Source organism: Emydura macquarii, unplaced genomic scaffold, assembly GCF_026122565.2.
Source record: "Emydura macquarii macquarii isolate MOO-44397 ecotype Brisbane River unplaced genomic scaffold, CSIRO-AGI_Emac_v2 contig_561, whole genome shotgun sequence".
Classification (NCBI taxonomy): domain Eukaryota; kingdom Metazoa; phylum Chordata; order Testudines; family Chelidae; genus Emydura; species Emydura macquarii.
This window is the reverse complement of record NW_027130698.1, coordinates 13,303,848-13,311,481: the sequence shown is the minus strand read 5'-3', so window position 1 is coordinate 13,311,481 and position 7,634 is coordinate 13,303,848. Positions and strand designations below refer to the sequence as shown.

Genomic DNA, 7,634 nt, shown 5'->3' with positions numbered 1-7,634 from the left:
AGTCACAGATTTAATTTGTTTCACATTTCCCTAGCAGGAAATGGGAGATCATTAAAATTACTGCTTTAAAAATTACCATCAATTATTGCTCCTTCTCATATACTTTTAATTGTGTTCATTTGCCTTTTTCCTCTTTTTGGTCTCACCAACATACTCTAGAGCACTCCAAAATGAAATGACCAATTAAAAGAGCAGAGATTCACTAGCCCAGCTGGCCACAAATGAGATCTTGTGACTATAAAGAGAAATACGAGATGGAGGGTTTATCTATCCACTTTTGATTCAGTGCAGTGCGATTAGCAGAGATAGAAAAAAGGACAGAAGGGAAAAGAGAGAAGCTCTTCAAAGGCTGTGAGTTAAGAACAGCTAAACATTCCACGAATTGTTCAAGCTAAACCATTCCAACCTCAGAAATGCAGGGACTTATTATGTGGTGCATGAATCATAAGTTTCAAAGCGAAAGGAATAATGGAATTCATATTGTTCTGTCTACCAGAGATCTTCTTGACAGACTGTATGTCTCTTCCAGACATTAACCTTCCAGTGACAAAGAAAGAATGAATTTTCACTCCTTTCAACAGAAATAGTGTAAGTAACCAAGTGCACTGCAAAATTGTGGTGGCCAGAGGACTGCACCCCCTCCTGGCCATGTCAGTCCATGCCTCTGCTGCATTACAGTAAATCAATGTACCTAGGAATGACATTGACAGCCTTAAAGAGGCATGACATGGTCCACGATGTGTCTGCACGTCTTAGCAGTGCAAACCACCAAAAGCACATTGCTCGCTCATTACACTGCTTCCCCACAGAATACCAGGTCAGATGCAAAGTCTCAGTCCGAATCTTCAAAGCCCTCCATGGAGCTGACCCCAAACTATCTCAGAGTTGCCTCTTTGTCTCTGCAGCGCTGATCTCCCTCAACAGCTACATTCCTTGGAACTACTGAACTGTCAACCCCAAGGGTGACATTCAGGAGAGACACCATTCACAACAGCTGAATCAGCACGGGGGAACTCACTTCCATGGGATTTTAGAATAACTACAGGCCGCAGTGCTTTCAGAAGAAAACGCAAAATTCACTCGTCCTTTTCCATGAGAAAAGCACAGAAAGAGAGATGGTAGCAGAAGGAGGTTGGGGGGGGGGGGGGGGGGAAGAGTATTTTTAATGTTTGTCAGTTTAACGCAATGCACTCTGGTGGATAACAGCTCACTCGTTTGACTTGAGGGCTGTGTTCAAACACCTTTGGCAGTTCAGATAGTGAATATATTTAAAGAAAGGAATACATGTTGAACAATTTCATTAAAAAAGAACAAGTACTTTATTTGATTCTGCAAATACAAACTGATCCCTCCGCCTGGAACCGTAGCGTTGAACTAATCGGAATCGTTCTGCAATGATTTTCGCAAACATGCTTTTTCCGAGATCATCTGCCGGCTTATACATTTTGGATTTGATTGTAGCTCCCTCTCCTGGAAGCTGTGCTGCATGTTAAATAAAGACTTGGGAGACCTAATAGAGCGGTGAAAAGTTTAGAAATACCAGTTAGCCTATAAAATGGAGTGTGACTGATTACCCATCTTAGATTAACGGACTGGGAAAGGATCTTAGTGTGAACTTGAACATGAACTGGGAAAGGAATTTAGTTTGTTTGTTTGAGCTCTCTAACTTTCCAGTGAACAAATGCAAACATGTCCACATAGTCAATGGCATAGAGAAACAAATGTGAGCTTTTAGTATCGCAGGCATTACTCAAAGTGGGAAGAGAAATACCGGGATACTTCTGCAGCGCCACAGTTTAGAGCTGAACTAAAGAGAAGAACATGAGGGTGAGTAGATGATAAAATAAAACCCTTGTTTCAGTTTTTATATTCAGTGGTTTTCTGCTCACAGCTCAACTTTGGTCTGTTCCTGCTTCCATAGAAATCAATAGGAGGGAGATTTGCCCATGTGTTCAGTAGGATGAGGATTAGGCCCTTTAAACTATGATCCCAAGGTATAAACATTCCTCTTTCTTCTTTTCTCCCTCCCTTCCCCGGCCCTTTGAAGCTACCTCTGGTGTGGTCATTAAAGAAAGAACGTACACTGGGCTGTTTTAAAATTGTACAGTGATTCCCTAGTGAATGCAGATCATGAACTGGATTTTGGATCTCCATAACACTCTGTGGGGCTGATCCTGATCTCACTTACATTGTTGCATCTCCATTCACTTTAACGGAGCTACCCCAACTTATGTAAGAGTCACTGAGACAAGGATCTGCACTGTGATCTATCTGTATATCACAGGATGGCAGGCATGGGAGATGAAAATGCCTTTTCAGATCATTTAATCATTCCTTTATTAATACAAGATACAAGACAGCTGGCTGACATCTTTATCTTTTGCTTGTTCTGTAAACATCCTGCAGATTATTCAGTCTGTAATGACAGCCTTTGCGATTATTTAATTAAGTAATAAGAGAAATAGAGATGCTGTGGAGGGAAACATATGCTTGTTACATATTTTGAATGAGAGTGTTTTGGTTTTGGTCCCTTTCTTCAAGTGACAGCTATTAGATCACATACAGCCAGGGTTCTTTGACTTTGCAACATGGGTTATTCATTTCCTGCAGTTTTAATAAAGTCGGGATTTAAATACCTAGGTGCATTTCATGTGAATCTCTCAATGCAGGGCTACCAAAGTGAGATGACATGCCCATTTTACCAAGAGTTATAACTTAATACATTGGACTCTGTTTAAAGGGGATTACTCTCACAGTTGTGGTATAATAAAGTCACAATACCTTGGAGTTCCAGATACAGATGGGCTTGAATCCCAAGCCTGATTAAATTCCAAACTTCGGAGAGTTCAAATTTGGTAATGGACTGAACCAAAATTCCAGGCCAAACACTTTCAAATTGAGAAGTGTGTATCTGGATCTGAACGCTACGCTATCTATTATAGTCATGGATCATTACATACTGCAGTGATTATGTTGATTGAAATCAAAACTGTAGAATGATAGTACTTGTATCCCTGGGAGATAAGTAAGTACTATTGTAACCATTTTACAGATGGGGCAACTAAGACCCAAAAAGTTATGAGACAACTTTTAAAAAGTGACTTCTCATTTTATGCACCTCAGGTCTACACTGCAAACTCCACACCGCTGAATGATGCAGTTACACTGACATAATGGTTGATGGCTCCAGGCCAAAAGATGCCTAGAACAACAACAACAAGAAAATGCATCTCTGTGCTGTGGTGATGACCCAATTAGAACCTTTTTGCTTCCCAGTGAGAACTGTTCCAAACGGAATGGAACCCTTCAAAATAGAAAGCTATCCAATTAAAAAGTGCTGCCGAGAGAGACAAAGAAACATAGTTCTAGATCTATATCTACACATTCCTGTCATGAGCGTACATTAAGAGCCAAGGAGTCAAACCTGCTGTATCTTGTATCTATCGTATTAGTCTAAAATCCCATCTGAATCCCCATGAATAATTCTGCTTCTGATGCTATCAGGCAAGAGTTCTGGGGCAGCCATGCTGATTGATACCTCAATTTTAAAGCAAGTTCTTAACAACCCAATGTAAAGAGAAACTAGAGGAACTGGAAAATTGTCATTTTCAAGTCTGATTCTTTAGCCATCTACTGTTCATAAGGCCGTGCAGAACTAAACAATGATTTGTAGACACTGCCCTCATGCCGTCTTGTAACTGAACTACACAGAGCAGGGACTGCAAGGGGGAAGAGAAAGAAACAAATTTGTGTGTGCAGTATGTGGTACAGAAAGGGGGCATCACATCGTGATGAAAGTCACAACAAAACCCTGATGCCATAAATACCATGTAAATACTCTGTAAATACCACAGATCTGTAAGTAGGAGAGTAAATGCATGTTAAAAATGTAGAGCGACAAGGTGGGTGAGTTAATCTCTTTTATTAGACCAACTTCTGTTGGTGAAAGAGACAAGCTTACGGATAATGTATACGTGTTATTTGTGGAGTAGCAACAGCTACAGAATTGTATATATCTTAGAGCTGTTCACCTTCATCACCCAGTAACAGTCTGGCTAAAGTAGCGCCCCCTTCTGGACCTGCCTGGCATCCTGATGTGGCCTGGAGGTAGCAGGAAGGAAGCCCCAGTCCCCTGTGTCCACTGGGCACTCCTACAGTCTCAAACCCCTTTGTGGGGCTGGAAGGGGCTTAGCCCCAAAATCTTCTCAAGCAAAAAGTAAAGTCCACTTACTATTTGGTCATCCCAGTCTCCTAAACAGTTTCTTAGCTGAGCGTTGTTCTGGGGGCTACGTGCTTCTCCCCCAGTGGCTGCCCCGGCTATCAGGCCTCTTTCTCCACCAGCAAAACTCCCTTTGTAGAATCAGAAGAGTATAGGATCAGAAGGGACCTGGAGAGGTCATCTGGTCCAGTCTCCTGCCTGCACTCAAGGCAAGACTAAGTATTATCCAGACCATCCCCGACAGGTGTTTGTCTAACCTGCTATTAAAAATCCACAAGCTCTTCCTATAGAGATGCAGAGCTCCATCCTGCCGCCTTGCCACTTAGCCTGGAACTGAGCCAGGCTCTTTCCTTTATTCCCCCTCCAGGCTTGGCTCTGGCTAGAGGTATAGTGGGGCGGGGCTAGCTGGACCCAGGGGCTCTTGTTCAACTCTTCTCAGCTGGTGTGGGGCCTCTCCACTCCATCCACATCCCCACTCAGTGACTGGGGGAGAAGGGAAGTTGACTGGACCATGCAGAGACGCTATAAAAAGTATTACATAAATGGAAAGTGGTTACTTTGCATCTGCAGTAGCCACTGTTCCATAACAATAGGGTAATTTTCAAAATACAAAAAGTGATTAGGTCACATATTATTGACTAAGTCCATGCTCCAAAATATCCATTCATTGTTCTGCTTATATTTTTTTTCTTCTGGCCAGCAGAAACACATCCCCGATGTTCGCAATGATTGATACTCTTGTAATGTACTTCTTATGATAGCTACAATATTTGGAACCTTTGCTTATTGACCATGAAGAGCAGCAGAATTAAACCTACCGATGTACTGAGTTCCTCGTCCCTGGTCAGGCCTTGGACTTCAACAGAAGAAGGATCAAGTCCTACATTACAGCCTGCTTGAACTTTTGGAACCGGTCACTTTTAAAACTGCATTTGGAGCCCCATTTGGCAGAAAATATATAGTAGAAGATCTCACAAAGAGAACAATCACCAGACACCGTAACACAGTGTCACCGCCATCTGTTGTTCTAAATATGGGAAAAATGGTGGACACCTCATTCGTCACTCTAATTGTTGGAATTGCTGATTTTTTGATGGCAACTACTGGGAGTGGTCTTTTGAGCACCAAGTATACCGCTGGCGCCATGGGAGTGCAACCTCCAGAGAGAAGGTTGGGGCCAGCATACAAGGATTTCTCTTCCTTCCTCTCCCAACCTCAAAATCTCAGCTCTAGAGGCTGGAGCGGCGGAGCTGCTATGGAAACAGAGATCACAACCATGAGCTTTTCATCTCCTACCATACTACACCCCAGAGGGATGTAACTGGGAGCCAGAAAGTTTCTGAATTTCATTTAAGTCTCCCATACTTAAAAGTGTGCTCGCCTGACTTGCATGCACACAATTCCCAGAGTACATATAGATCACTGTTGAGTTATCCACTGCACCCAACTCTTATCTTCCTAGATTTCCTAGTCTTCCTAGATACAAAGATGCTGGATGTGGACAGAAGTTTCAGCTTTAACCGTGCACGTCCTTGAGTCCCTTTGGTTTATCATCACCTAGTAGCATCTAGGTTGATGTCATTCATTCCATGTTATGTTCTGTTTTTGCTTTATAAGCTCGCCTGATGATATCGCAAGAAGAAATGGGATATTATTTTGTCGCCGATCCACAAACTATTCACAGCAATTTCTGCTGCATCGTTCTGATTCCTCATTTAAGATGTGTTACCCTTAAACATCACCAAGTTCAGCTTCTATCATGGAGACATCCCTACAGATGCGATTTCTTATCAAATTTTTCTGGCTGTTCTATGCCTGTGTCTTTGAAATATATTTTGCTTTCCAGGTGTATCAGACTGATGATGCTTTGCCTAATCTAGTGCCTTTCACCTCAAAGTTTTTCTTACGTAAATGTGGCCTGGGCAAAACTACCATTTGCTCCAATAGTGTGGGATCAGGCCCATTGGGATTTGAGCCTCACAATCCTGCTATGAGGCGGTAGCATTAATATCCCAATGAGGAAAATGAGCTAAGTTTCCTTCATTAAGTAGTTATTAAAAGGACCAGTGCCAGATATTCAGTCACAGTCTATAACTCATACAAGCACAAATTCATGTGGATCCAATTGCTGCTTCAGAGCCAGTATATGCGCAGCTCATATCGATGAACAAATGTCTGTAATAAATTTTCATATAAGACCTCAAAGGCTGGTTTGTGGCCTGTCTGTCTCAGATTTTGGTATCCAACTGAATCCAGTTGGTGCTTGGAAGTTTGTTTCTTCCCCATCCATATTTTATATTCTGAGGTTTTATTTCTAGCAGTCTTTCCTTGATATTGCATGATCTGTCTTCTTTATGGGCATCTACAGTGATAAACAGCGATATAGCAACTGCTGTGCAGTAAAATACTATGGACACAGTATACAATATTCAAAAGGAACTTAAAGCTAGATTTTCAAAAGCATTTGGGCACCTACAGATAGGCGCCAAATGGAATTTATAACAGGTTACGTGCCTAATTCCCATTGACTTTAAATGGGAGTTAGGCACCCAGCCTGCTTAGGCACCTAAATACCTTTGTAAATCTGACCCTAAGTCATTTAGGAATACTATTGAAAGTCAGGCACTTTTGAAAATTTGACCCAAAGTATAGGGAGACATGGGTGGATCATGATAAATTTTCTACTAAAGTCTGTTCATTTTTATGCCAAATTCTGTTAGCTTTATTGTTCCTTCTTCCTTCCAACCCACCTGCATCTGATCTGTCTGTTTCAGGCACTGGTTTCATGCTGTTTGTCATGTAGATTGTGAGCTCTGTGAGGCAGGACTGTCTTTGTTATGTGCCTCTGAAGCACCTAGCACCATGAGGCCTGATCCTTTACTATGGCACTACCATAAAGCACATAATCAATAATATAATGATCACAAGAATCCAAAACACAGCAGGTGAAATCCTGGCCCATTGAAGTCAATGCAGCCAGGATTTCATCCAGCATTACTGTCGCAATTGATTTAATTAATTGTTGATAACGACACGCTCTTAAAATTCCCCTGTTCTGGAGAAAGAGAAATGTGATTAAAATGTACAGTTATAATTCACAGATTGAATCGATAGACCTATTTTTTTCTAAACATTTTTTTTCCTTGCCAGGAATCTTCCCCAGATACAGCAGGTCAGTTGGGAGGAACTGAAGGAAGCCGCAGTGCTGAGACTACTGAGGGAAAAGGTTGCAGTGTGTTGAAATTGAAGCCTGATTTAGGGCTCTCATTTCAGATTAGATGAAAGTTAAATTACTTCACATATGGTACTTTACATAAGATTACAAATTAACCACAAGCTTTCCAAGATGAGAAATAAATCAGACGGAAATTAGGCAAAGGGCAAACACTTCTTTCCTTCATTCAGACTAATTTTT

At 41.6% G+C, this 7,634-nt stretch overlaps 1 long non-coding RNA gene across 1 annotated transcript; it reads right to left on the bottom strand.

The window, feature by feature from the left end:
• Positions 1–1,295: 1,295 nt before the first annotated feature.
• Positions 1,296–4,309, bottom strand: LOC137147655 (uncharacterized). The gene is made up of 2 exons (XR_010918287.1): positions 4,232–4,309; positions 1,296–1,510 (listed from the first exon to the last, which is right to left on the bottom strand). It is a non-coding gene; the product is annotated as an uncharacterized lncRNA (long non-coding RNA).
• Positions 4,310–7,634: the final 3,325 nt, after the last annotated feature.